Below are 15,195 nucleotides of genomic sequence, written 5' to 3' on the forward strand. Positions count from 1 at the left end.
TAATTCTCAATAAAAATTAGTTTGGATAGATGCATGGTGTATATTGTATAAAAACATGTATTACACATTTTAAACAAGACGAAAAACGATGTAACCATTGATATGTTTTGAATTGGCATATGTTACCTATTTTAAAATATTTGTTCGGCATCCAAATATCAGTAAATAAGTTGATGTGTAATATTTTGTTTATGGAAATCTACTGCTAATTAAGAATTTGCAGGCTTCATTATTTTATATTTATATTTGTAGAAAATAGAGTTTTATGTGTAAGCCCAGTTTGGTTATACATTTGTCTGTTAATTTTAAACGGTAAAAGTTGTTGAAATCTATAACTTTAGCAAAAAGGTAGTGTAGACTAGAGCTTTAATATATCACAGGTTACATTTGAAAGTGTTTAAGTTTGAATTTTAGACTTTGGATCTCAAAACTGTGTCAGCATAGTAGGTTTTTAATCTTATGAAAGAGTTTGAAATAATTCCCCTTTGTTCTGTTTATGTGGTTATAATTTTTTATGTTATAGCTCTAATTTTCAACTCCCTAATGTACGATTACGATACCTTAGCTGACTCACCCTTTATGTGTTATACAAGTTAGTCAACTTCTTGGCTTATGTGCATTAATTAATGAAATGCATAGACCAAGCATTTGAAAAACGTAATATGAATCATATGAGTTTTTCTTAAAAGTACTGTATGTGTCAAAGAAATACACATGAAATGATCGCATGTTAACAATTCAGAGAACTATTTGTTTCATTTTTAAGAAGAAATGGCTCAAAAAGTTTTAAAATTTGCATGTGCAATAACATTTGTTAGTATAATGCACCGATTATCGTGGAAAAGCAAATGAATCATATTTGTCAAATGATAAGGATTTTCTTCCAATTCAATTTGAGGTTTCTGTAATTATTTGATCTCCCACAGCCTTTCAACCCTACCCCCTCGAGGGGTGGCAACCTTCCAAGAAGTACACCACCTGCTGCCTCCTTTTCGAGTCGTATTTTACTCTATCTGTGAATTATTTTCTAGTTCAGTCGTTACGTGTTTTGGGTTTGCGGTAATGTCAGTTATAAACTGTTGCATTGATATATAACAGTGTAACATCGGAACATTGCCAACTAGGATGAGGGCACCAGTTAATGACCTTTTGTATCCAAAAGAATCATAATCAGCTTTCCCATTTAGCTAGTCTATCAAATTGGTCCCAAATATAAACTTGGAACTTGTTTTGCATCTTCTATGTCATTGGTTAAAAATACAGTGTCAAACCTCCATTGTGGCACAACCAAATTAAGTGTTTCAATTCTAACTAATTCAACTTAATAGTTTTCCACTACAACGTTTCGTACGAGCATTTTTAGATATATATTTAATTTTCCTATTGATATTTATTAAGACAAAACTTTTTATATATTACAGCTCGCATATACTAATAGCCAAAGGAGCAACCAAACCTTGTATAAATTCAATTTATTTATATTTCTATTTTTGCATATTTTTAAAATGGGGTCCAGTAGACCCCTGTTCGAATGTTGAAAGAAAAATGTCAGCCTTTTGAAGGTTAAGATTTAATATTGTAATAGAACTAAGGTCTATATTTTATACATATGTAGTTTTCATCCTTTTTATTATACTTGAACATCACACCACGGTTATTATTAGGAAGTTAGCCCATTCAAAGGGAAAGTAAACCAATATTTTGACCCCCTCCCCTATTACCTACGCAACTGATTACCACCATTGATGCCTGTGTAAATTAACGTTTGTTGACTCAGCATCTCCACTGACTAATGAGATTAGCAATAGCCTGTATAAACTGTTTAGAAATTCAATGTTTGTTTCAATTCATGCACAACGTTGTAGTTTTCTTTTAATTTAGTGTAATGTGTTCACTTTACTAATAAATGAAATGATGTTAAAGAACTCTTAACAACATGATAATGACTCAAAAAAAGTTTGCCTTATATTTAAACTGTTATTTTTAGTTTCAAATGTACCAAATGTTATACTTTATTGTGCGTTCTTACATAATCACCGATTTAATTCGCTCAGATTTTCTTGAACCTGAATTATGCAAAATATACCTTTATAAATTTACGTGTAAGTTCCCAATTTTGGGTTAGTGGATCCCGCGCTCACTTTAAATATTATAAAATTATGATTTCCTTAAATTAATAATATACTAAAATATAAAATTTTATCGTGTAACATTTTAACTTTAGTATCTTGTTATTTATAAATATTTATTATTTTAAATTTTAATACTAAGAAGACCTTAGTGGTTAAACAAATTCTTCTTTTATGAACAAAACATGATATTACGATAGTACAATAGACGAGAAATTAAAAATAACTGCAAAATGTCTACAAATTATCATCCAAACTCTGGAGAATTTGCATATATTACCCTCAGGATGGATCTGGAACAATTACGAACTTTACTTTATAAATGTGGTAAAGATCAATTTCCGAGCGCATGCCGAATAACTTCTCGTGAATATAAAGCATCGTTTGAGTTTTACGGCCAGCTCTCTTGCCCAGTTGAAGGATTAGGTAATTGTAATCAACTATAGTGTAAGAATACAATATATTGTAGTCCCAGCGGAGGAAGCTATACCAGTGATGAAAGATTTTATAGTTAGGAATGTAACGTGCACTGAAATTGTATATATAAATACATATCAATATTTATTATACGTATTATGCATGTAATATTTCAGTCGACGAATTTCTAATTATTAATTATTAACAACCATTTAAGGACAGTTACAGATGGTTACTAGCGAATGAGTTCTGTCGATCCAGTAAATGTGAGACCACTAGCATTAGCTATAAATATATACATCATGAATCTAATAAAAACGATTTTTTGGAATATGATTTTTAGGCCCAAGGTTTTTGATCAACAATATGCAGGTAAATGCTTTATTAAATCAAGAGTCGTGTAGCAGTGAAAGTATTAACAACATATATTATAGGTAGATCTTAATTACAGTTGTTACACACTAACTGCGGAGGATGCATATAAATAATACTCCCACTGTCCTGAAGTCGGTACAAGAGTCATGTTGTAGTGAAAGTATTAACAACATATATTATAGGTAGATCTTAATTACAGTTGTTACACACTAACTGCGGAGGATGCATATAAATAATACTCCCACTGTCCTGAAGTCGGTACAAGAGTCATGTTGTAGTGAAAGTATTAACAACATATATTATAGGTAGATCTTAATTACAGTTGTAACAAACTGACTGCGGAGAGACGCACATAACTAATACTCTCACTGTCCTGAAGTCGGTACAAGAGTCATGTTGTAGTGAAAGTATTAACAACATATATTATAGGTAGATCTTAATTACAGTTGTTACACACTAACTGCGGAGGATGCATATAAATAATACTCCCACTGTCCTGAAGTCGGTACAAGAGTCATGTTGTAGTGAAAGTATTAACAACATATATTACAGGTAGATGTTTATCACAGTTGTAACACACTAACTGCGGAGAGACGCACAAAACTAATATTTCCACTGAAAAATTTGCAAAACCATCTGAATTATTAAACTATCATTAAATAATAAGAAACTTTATACGAATTAAAGATTTAGCTAACAGAAAGATAAGTAGTGCATTCAATACTTATTTGAAGACTATGTGCAAAACCTCGCAGCGTAAAGACATTTTATTGTAACAATGGGAAAATTTTGAAGAAAAATATTTTAAGTAATTTATTGAACAGACTCGTTACATTAATGTGAAGTATTATACAAATAATTTATATTTAAATTACAATGACCCTGAATTTACCGTATTCATTTATAACATTTTTTATTACTGTTTATACTTGTTAATTGGTGTTTAATTATTTTGATTTTTTATCGTGTAACAAACTAAATTTAATATTGGCATCTAAGTATAATAAATTGATAGCTTCATAGAAATGTTTACAAGTAAAAGTAAGTGTATAAAAAGTGTTCAAATAAATAATTTGAAATGAAAAAATTCATAATGAAGGAAAATATTTACAGATGGCTTATCCACCGTGTCTACTTTAACAATTTTTCACTGATAAACTTGACAGCCCTTGTTATTATCTCGGATGACAGGAGATGTCAGGGTGAAAATGGGCATTGGCAGATGTTTCTCTGACAGATGATTCATAGAATTATCAGATGTTACTGTCATATACTGTTTTGTTTTGATTATCATTTGCGTTTTGTTTGGAAAAATCTTTGTCTCTCGCGAATTCATATTGATGAAAGGGATGGATATCAGTGACGACCACATGGCTAATGAAAACGTATTTTTACTCGTTTTTATTAATATAAGGAATCGTTATTTCAGTAAGTAAATGTACCTTTTATATACGTAAATAGGCCAAGTAGATATAAATTGTAAAAAGCTAAAATTGTTAAAGCTTTTAAATTAGTAAAAAAAAAACATGCCTATATCATGGGTGGTAGTTTAATTATGACTACATATAAAGAAACAGAATTGACACCTCGGTTGCTATGTTTATGAATAAACCAAATTGAACCATGCCGGAAAAAAGTTAATAATTTACATGTGCCTAGGTCCTGCATAATAAGTGGTAAATACACAGAATATGAATGAAACATTTTAAAATAGAACTTAAAAACTGAAAAAAAATGGTAGATATTAGCAAACAATTATTCGTAGCATTTTTAATCCACTCTTTATATAACAACATTTGTATGACGTAAAATTACTTAAATTAAGAGAGGGAAAATATAAAATCTTAATATTAAGTTTAGGTACCCAATTTAAAACCAGTAAAACGAAATAAGTACAGCAAATCTTCAAATTTTTCTTAAAACAAGTGGGCGGATATTTTGGCACACACTGCATAAAATAGTAATATTTATATTGTATCTCTAAAGTTTGTTTTGGTATTTGAATTAATCTCTTTAAATAATTTGTGAGAAATATTAAAAGATAAAAAATTATTCAAGCCTAGGTTTTGGGTTTTGGCGAAGAAGTATTTGTTACATGAAATTAGGTGAAGCGTGAGACGAATTGTTTAACACCTGACCTGAACAGGAGCAAACCTAGTCCAACAGTTTTCCTTGGTAATAAGCTAAACTTATAGGTCAACCACAGTACATCAGTTTTTCGGTAATACGGGTTACGGCTAGACTCCATCTAAAATTCATTTAAGCCCTTGAGTCCTTAAGTCATGTCAGCACCAGAGAGTACAATGAACAGATTATCTCTCAAATCCTCTTGTTGTCCTTGTTAGGCGAATACATAATTTTCCTGTCATACCGTCTCTCCGTGCAGTTCTTCATTCTAAACCAGAGGAACGTAAGGTTCAGAATCGCTCTTGCCCTTCTCCTCTGGTTAAGTTTTGGTTGGTACTCCGGTTACCATCGCAGAGATATTTCTCATCAGTCGCTATGATGACTCTCTGCATTTTATCTGCTCTTATTTTGTTCATTTTATACCGGTGAAGTTTGATAGGGATAGTTTTAGATTTAAATAAAACCCTTAAACACCCGATAAAACAGTAAAGCCAGGTAAAACGAAAGTTTTGGAAATAAATATTCAGCTCAGGCCCATTTATGATTAGTTAACTCAGATGCCGAAGAAAATTCCTTACCAATTTTATGGGTGTCTACATACCCAAATATTGCCTTAAACAATTGCGCCTAGCTCGCTTTAACTCGAAACAGAGAAACGCTGGTGTCGATGTACATTAAGCGACTCAGCAGCCATGAAAGGAGACGATAAACTAAAAAAAATCAAACGCGGACAATAATTCGCTTGATATTGCCCTTCGATCGTAAATTTAGTACTCTGGTATCAATGTACATACAGAGAGCCAGCGTCATCGTTAGAAACGACAAACTAAATAACAACTAAACGCAGACACTAGGGCGCTCAAATTGCGACTATCTCACGCATAATGATCACTGGTGCCTATCTAGTTTAGGCGATCCAACAATTTAATAAATAAAAATAAAACGAGAACACAAGTTTGATTTAAATGTACCTAGCTCATAAATAATGAATACAGGTACCAACATGCATGAAGTGACCCACTGGCCTCTACAGGAAACAATAAAATAAAAGCAAATAAAACTTAAACACTAATTAGTTCAAAACGCTTATAGCTTGCAACCCAGCGGTCTCGAAATTAAACGATAAAATAAATAAAAATTAAATGGAATCACTAGAATCATAACTCCCAACATAAAATTATGTACTTTATTAGTTGAGTATTTCGATATTTCGTTCACGTGTTGATGTATTTAATAAATTATATGTGATTTGCTCATAAAATAAGCGTCAAAAGTCAATAGCAGGCAAGCGAAAAAATCAGAAATACGGCTACAAATTACATTAACCTTAGCGTATATGGCGTAGTAAATTATCCTTCTAACGGAAAGCGCTCTATTAAAAAAATGTATCTCTTACGTACTGGAGCTAAATATCCGTGTTGATGGTTGTCTGGTTAGGTTAGAGCTCGCGTGCTGATGTTTTTGCGTTGGAGTTGTGCTACCAATAGGAGATCGAATTTGGCAGAAAATAAGTTCATAACGTGTTATTTAAACAAAAATGTCTTTCCTTTCAAATTAGAAATTTCACACTTATCTTCCCATAATGAAATAACAAGATGGAATTGTATTTTTAAATTTTATCCCTCAAACAGCTGTAATTCCACCACACACACGCAAATGAAAAGTATTCACACATGATACTTTAGAACCAATATGTGTTGATTTATGTATGTATGTGTAAGTTTTGTGAAGTGTGTCCTTTGTGATTTGTTAAATTAGGGAAGCAGGTTTGAAAATCCTTTATTTTAAAGCTCCAATTAGTTGCTGCCCGGGTCGCATCTGGGTCAGGTGGGATTGGATTCCTTTGTGGTTACCTGTGACCATTGTGTTCAAAAGTGTCTATGAAAGCTAAAAGTGTAAACCTTCCAATTAATTATTTATCTTTCCACCAAAATTATATAACTTATTATCTTTCTAGCCCACATTTACGTCAAGAAGTAAGGCTATTAAATAATTATCAATCTTATGTCTTATTAATGTAACAGAATTAGTTTTTATTTTACAGTCGCTAAAATTTTGCTTGAATGATAAATATAATGATAAAATATCCTTTATTATTTAGTTACATTCTTTCTCTTAAAATTAGAGGGATTATTACGAGTGAATTATAATATATATTTGGTAATATTTTGTAAGCTTATCAACTTATCATCTCAGCTAAGCAAGATCCATAATGTATGTCTTATTTACTTAAGACATAAAAAAACCTTTGAAGACTCATGGAGCAATTGGAAAAACTAATACGTGTTACTTAATGTAAATAATACAATACTTTTCTAAATTACTTATTTGTGGTGTCGCCTGATATCAAACCTTTGGTTTCGAAACACCTCGTCCAAAAAATAATTAATTTGGAAAAGATTTGCATTATTTACATTTAGTAGTATTAAAGATCTTGTTTTAAAAAACCCTTAGCAGGATTTTTATGTTATGTTCATTTGTAAAAAATACAACGTATTACAACTAAAAATTATTAAAAAAGTTTCAGTTCGGATTTAAAAAATTATAAATTTCTAGATTCAAGCAAAACGTCACTTCGTACTCATTATCCTTAGTGGATGTGGAGCGACTGATCAATTACTGTAGCTTCAAAGCAAATGATCTCTGATGGTTACACGTAATGTACATGGGAGTTAAGGTTATACGAGTATCATTTTATAAAATTCATTACCAATTACCTATTCATTACCTATTAAAATGTACTCACTTGTATTGCTTTAGAGGCATTATTAACAAAACTTGATATATAAATATCAGTGAATACAAGAATAAGATGTACTGTAATGTTACAGGTAAACTAATAAAACCTACACTGATTTAATGTAAAAACTACACATGTGTTTCATGCTTCTAATCCTAACCATGAGCGTGTAGCTTCTCTTCTACCAGCCTTTCTACTCAATCCTTATCACAATTAATTACGATACATGTTTATATCCTTTCAATCCGATATGTTCTCACATAATTTAAACATGGGAGCAGTACTATATATTTTAAAACTGTTGTTACCGTAATTACTGAAATTTATATTGAAATTTTAAATCCTAATATTATTCATAGCCTTATACAATATCTGTTTAAAATGGATGACACGATATTCAATAAACATGATTTTATAATATATGTGTTTACATTAATGTATGATAAGAAAAGTATGATTGTTATTAAAACTTCTAAGTATTTGGCTTTAAATAAAAAAAATCATCCCTCCACAAAACCCTCTACTAGTTTTACCTTGTAGTTACTTTAATTATGATCATTTTAATTATTTATTAAAAAACAATAATATGATTTAAACATAAACTTTATAAATACTTACATTTATCAAACGTAACAGACAAAAAAATACTGGATGTGAAATTATTATATCATTACAGAAACCAAACGAATTGCGTTAAGGTAAAGCATAATAGAATTACTCTTAATGTGGTTTCAAATTGCCTCGGACAGGGTTGAAGCATTTTGTTTGTTGCAAGCTTGTCTTTACTATAATCACAGAATATTATTCTCATCCATTAAAATATACTTTTAATAGGACCCGATATTATTGTAAATCTTATTCCGCTGGAAAGACGAAACTCATCCTAAGTAAAACAAAGGTGAGGAACAGACACAAAGCTGGTTAGAAATAGACAGAATGATGGTGATGAGAACAAAGACACAATGGTTTCACGGGAGGCAATAAACTCCAGTCCCTCCAGTATTGTGTACTAAGCAACACCACCTGTACGTAAGGAATTCATTTTAGAACATTTACATTTACAACACCATCTCAAATTCAATTCACTACCCATATTACAAGTATCCGAACCATATAAAACTGAGTGAAACGTCAGAACGTAACATTATTAAATATTGTTTTATAAGCTGGGTATAGAGATATCGCCTATAAAATAACAATTATTAGATTTCTCGGTATAACATTTCATTTAATATTTCAGCATTTGCCGTTTTCAAAAAGGTATAATAAAAAATAATACAGCAAACAAAATTAACATAAGTAAATAAATTTAAATTGACATAAATAAATAAACAGACATTTTTGAACGTGTACATTTTTCTGTCTCCATTCCAATTACTTTAGTATAAAGTATTGTTTGTTTTAATTAGTAACTGTTTATGATTTAGTTTCTTTTCATTAGCAACAGGAATGGGAAATAATGATATTACCAATTTTACCAACTGAGAACTATACAACTTTTAATAGCTTAAATAAACAGCTGTTCACATTAATCAGCTCATTGACTTTAAATCAGCTGTTCAGAGTAAACCAGTTTAGAAAACTATACTTCCTGTTCAGTAGTGTGTAAAACATGGTATTATGTTAGGTAGTACTAATTAGATGTTTGCTATTCGATTTTAATTAAACAACCACTGTTAGATTTAGAATAAAGTTTACAACATTTTAATATTATTGTAAAATTTTCATACAGGGTATCGATTTTGCGGAGTTTAACATTAACATTTATGATTGACTGCCATTTTTAAACTGGTAAAGATAATTTGTTCATATTATTTTTTTAAATGGGAATACAAAAGGCCAACACAACTGCAAAGTTTTATAACTTTATCTTTACTGGTATAAAAGATATAATTTTTTCGATAAAAATCACATACAGACAGATAGACGGAAAACTAAAAGTTTTAGGACATACCTCCATATGAAGTTTTTTGCTCATTTTCACGTCTAGAACAAAATAACACAATATTGGAACACCTTTAGGAAACACCCTGTATATATATATATATATATATATATATATATATATATATATATATATATATATATATATATTGGTATATATATATATATACCAATAACTTGTTTTTTAAAGCTCTAGGAAGACATATAAAGTAAGCGTTGTTAGAAGGATATGTGTGAATGCATAAACTTCACGAGGTAGTTACGTCTGCAGGATGTATTCAAGAGCGTGTCAGGTGTAAACCACAGGACGTTCCTCAAGTTTTCCTTTACGTCTGTCAACATAAATAGGGTTAAATGATTCTATTTCCTCTCAATAATGTGCATTCCTAATGAATTTATGATAATCATAATTCGTTCTCAATGAGTTTTATTATTAAATAATATGATCTCTTTGATAATGGCTCATCATATTCAAGCACCTGCTGTATATTATCATATTATATGATGTGTATAAATTTCCTTTTCAACCAAGTAGAGTCATAGTTATATTTTAAAAAGTGTTTTATTTACAAAAAAATCACCTTAACTTTTGTGTAAGTAAATTAGGATTCTGGTATATATGGAAACTATTTCAAAGGATTTGTAATTATAATGGTTTTATAACAATTAAAATATGTTCTGAACGACATGTGTTTAAAAAATGCGACATTTATAATTGAGTAAATAATAATATTTTTAAGTAAAGTTTTGATTGCACTATTAAAAAGAACTTTACTTAAAAATATATATTAAGTGGTGTAATATGTAGGTTTCCTTTCTTATAACTTTTATCATCTTTATACGTGATCAAAGAACAAAATACTTGTGTTCCTATTGAATAATATTGAAGTATATATTTTAATACTAATGTGAGTAATATATTTCCTTCTCATTATTCTCATTAATTTTTAAAAAATATTAGATGAGTATAATATTAACTTTTAAAACTAACATGTTACAAATATATGTTTAACATTGATCTAAATAGTTTTTACAAGAAATATTTTATTTCGAGAACATTTAACTAAGCATACAACATTAAATTATTTTTTATACTATATTATTGCATCTTTAAAATGTTTAAGTAAATAATTTCTATACGCAAATCTATATAAAATATAGACTACTAATAAAACCGCGCGATTATTTATTTTATATTACCTAAAAACATAAAAAATTATCTATTTATGTTAATTACAATAAACACTTTATTGGATGGAACTGTTCTATGAAATCCAGTAAACTATCGGAGGGATAAAATATAACAAATAAAATATAAGTTATTACGTTCCTACAAAAGTCATAATAATGTATAATTTAACCTAGGAGGCCACACATCATAATTTTACATATATTGCCCAATACATGGCATACCTTTGTTTTAAATATTTTGGAGGAAAAAATACGCAGTATAATAAAACCGGTCTCTTTATTTTAATCTCAATAACGTATGTCATTTAAAAATACTATACAAAACAATATTGCTTATGTTGATTTAAGAAAAGGTAGCAGAATACATTTTTCATAAAAACAAATGTTAAAAAAACCAATACCGATTGCTAGAACTTTATAAAGAAATTATTAGAAAAAAAGTTTACGTGTGTAAACAAGGTTTACACATACAATAATTGTACAATAAAATATTCAGTCATTAAATATTAAAATTAAAATATTAAAAAAGTAAAATATTAAAACATATTTTAATGTTTTTTTTCGTGGACGAAACACAGATAGGCTAACGTATTATTATTGATTTTCATGAGTGGGATAAATAACTAGAGGATTATTAAAATTAGCACTCAGGATCTGGTTAATAAGAAGAAAGAAGTAAAATACTGTTTCCTGAGTTATTGACCAGTTGAGCAAACATCAGTTAACTAACAGCTGTTAATTTGCATATCCAGTTGCAAATTGTAATTGATATCTGTTAAACATCAGGCATGGTGGATTAATTCCAGCCAAAGCGTTGCACTGGATAGTTATTATGGACAGATTTATAACTTTACATTATAGTAATTGATACATTACTAGGTTAAAATTTATATATTTACTACAGATATTGTCTCGTTTAATAAAGCTCACCTTAAGTTCACTTGTGTATAGTATATTACATTAATTTTGGATAGTGGATAATAACTGTTTAAGCTTAAAACTCCAGATGTGATATCACATCTTAGTTAAACCTATTTCTTGGTTAATGTTTTACGTACACTTTATCCAGATACATAAAATAAGGGTTTGAAATAAAATATAAATAGAATTTAAATAACTGTTATAAAGAAATAAAATTTCTTTCATGCATTATTTTGAATATATTAGTTCCATGGATACTGTCCTAGAAAAATCATAATAAAAAATAGTAGAATAAATTAACGACTAAGCCAATGAATAAATACACTTTTGAAGGTGTTAGGAATATTACTTAAACTTATCAATGGAAATATATTGAAAATATATAAACAAAATTAGGAAAATTTGCAAATAAGGTTTCCCTGTCATTGTGGTTAGGTATATATTAACTAGATAGGAAAACTAGGTAATGGAAGTAAAAATAACTTTTTCACACTAACGTTTGAATGGAACTATTAGCAATTTGGTTAGCTTAAAACCTTTTTTAACCAATGAACAATAGATACCAAGGCATCAATTGAATGCAGCATAGCATGCCATATTTATAATCGCATAAAAAAACATTTAGCATATATCAAAAAAAAGGTTGGGTATAGCTTTGGTTGAGTGCAACAAGCCTATTTTGGTGTTTTACGTTGTCGTTAAACTGAGAGACAAAGAAACACTAGAATAAAGTGAATTTGTTCAGGAAATCGTAGTGGTGCATAATTTTTAAAAAAATTGAAAGGTTAATAAATGCCAGTTTTTAAATAAAACAAACGATATATGCGAAATTTACAATTAAAAGTTTCCAACAATATAAAAAGTAGAGTATTATGACAGACAAAATTGTGTAAAAGCCCAAGAGGGATCTTTTTGTCGTTAAAACGGGAGAAAAATAAGCCCTCTCACAATCAAGCTAATGCAGAAAAAATCTTCGTTCACATAAGACCTAAAATGCGCATATAATTGTGTGTGGCGTTTGCCACTTTATTTTGTTGGCCGTTGGACGGGCCGGCAGCAGCCGGCAGCAGTTTCCCTACAGCTGGTCGAGTCGTCTGTTTTTCCAGATGGTTAACCTCTACTTCTAGATGTTTCTGTGGAATTCTGCCTGTTTTGATTGGTTCTAGTTTTCAGGTTTCTAGATATCTGGAATTAGGTTTCTTGCTCTCTTCTCTTCAGGCTTCCGTAGGGCGAGGACGTCTTAGAGTTTTAGTGGTCGGAGTTTTTTTAATCAAAGCTGGCTGCCCGCTCCCTCGACGAACCGGCACGGCGTTTTTGGTGTTAATATCGTGGGGGCCTAATTTCCAATCAACGTTTCACGACCTCGCTTAATTAATTAGGGCCCAGTCGTTCCAAATTCAGTGTACAAATTCTTCGCATATTGGTAGCAGAGCGTGGTTTGAAATGGAAGGCTAGGCTTGCCGGTGGGAGCGGAAGAATTCTACACAACTATGAGAGCTAAGTCCTAGTTTTAAGTTTTTTTTTATGGATATACGTTTTCTAAATTTTAAGTTTTCCAAGTTCTCCTTACGGTTTTTTTACTCAAACAAATGTAGATACTTTTTCGAAGTAGCATGTTTCTAATGTGCAGGTCTGAGCCAAGCAGTTCTTGCAACCAACTGTTATCTAAGCCTAGTTCTATAATAATTCAATTGTGTTTATACTATGTTGCGATTTGGACTGCAGCTTAAGAACGATACAGTTTGGTATTCTACCACATATCCAATTATGGGCTTCGTCGTGTATTAAAACATTTCTTAAGTTCCTCACTTTCAAACATTAGTGTTAAAAATTGTTTCGAGAAATATTTAGCTGTAATCTCGTGATAATGCAAAGTCCATGAAATTTTAAAAATAACTCTTTTATTATATTTTAACAACTCTAATAATATAGTTCCAATGACTCATAATTATTAAAAATTAACTATTTTTACTGAATATTATGGGATAATAAATTTAAAATAAAAATTATTTTTACACGTTAATTGATCGTATCATAAACTATCTTTAGAAAGTAACATTATTGTAGCAGAATTGTGTTTATTTCGTCAATATTGAAGTTTTTTTATACTAGAACAAGTATTTACATATTTTCTTTTCTAATTAAAACATTTTTTATAATAAAAACGAACTTTAATACTTGTATTAAAATAAAAAAAGTTACAATTATTTTAATTAAATTTATAGATCTAAACACAATACTACAGTCATTTTTAAAAATATGATTAAATTTAGGAAACGCGTTTATTGAATGTCTCACTCATAGCAATACTTTAAAAATATATCATCTGTAATAATGTCATAAGGAAAGAAAAGAAACTTACAGATTTAGAACTTTACATTATAGTAATTGATACATTCGATAGTTTAATATTTATAAATACACTGCATTGGCCGTTATTTATAATGAGTTTCCAACAGATATTATTATAATATAAGTTTACCTATATACGAGGTTGTGCCTTATATAAAAATATGGTAATATGTACAGTTATTTGATATTTTATGTCACCTAAGTAATAAAATAACATTAATAGATTCATAAGTCCATTTTCTATGAAAACTATATAGTTTTAAAAACTTGTTTTACATAACCATGTTCTATCCTATTATCTAATTTCATTGTTTTGTACCATATAATTAATTAGTGTAATTAAAACTTAGCACTACATTCAAGAATTATGTGGTATTGGCTCCCAGAAAAGTTAGTGAAAGTTCATTTTGTCACATTTTAAATATTTTTCTGTCTAGTGTCCTAATTTTAATTCATTTATTGAAGTAGGGTTATTGCTTATGAAAGCATTGTATTATTTATTTAATGTTTAGTGAATAATATTGTCTATTCTCCCCTTTAATTTGGAATACAGATTAAGATATTCGGGGGACTACCACGTAACATTTGGTGATTCAACTTGGTTTTAAATTTGTTGTTCTGTAGAAGATCTTCCAGATTTTTAATGGGGTACGAATTTATCCAATTCTAAGCAAGTGACTTATTCCGTTCTGATCTATTGAAAATAGTTATTGGCATCTATGAGGAATGTGATAGTAATAGGTAGATAAGTATATTTCGGTAACGTATTTCATCTAGTTTCACTCAGTCATGTTTTAACGGCAACTTAGAGGAATTATGATACAAGTAGACGGGGATGTTTCCAAGTGTCTGTGGGATAGGCTATGTTTTATTCAAAATTTTCACTTTCTGGATTCTCTCCTATCTTACTCTTTTAAGAAAAATATCATACTGCTTTTAATAGAAATGTCGCTAAAAAGTATATGTTTCAATGACGGTTTTCTCTAATGTCTGTGAATT

The sequence above is a fragment of the Homalodisca vitripennis genome, chromosome 2 (assembly GCF_021130785.1).
Source record: "Homalodisca vitripennis isolate AUS2020 chromosome 2, UT_GWSS_2.1, whole genome shotgun sequence".
Classification (NCBI taxonomy): Eukaryota; Metazoa; Arthropoda; class Insecta; order Hemiptera; family Cicadellidae; genus Homalodisca; species Homalodisca vitripennis.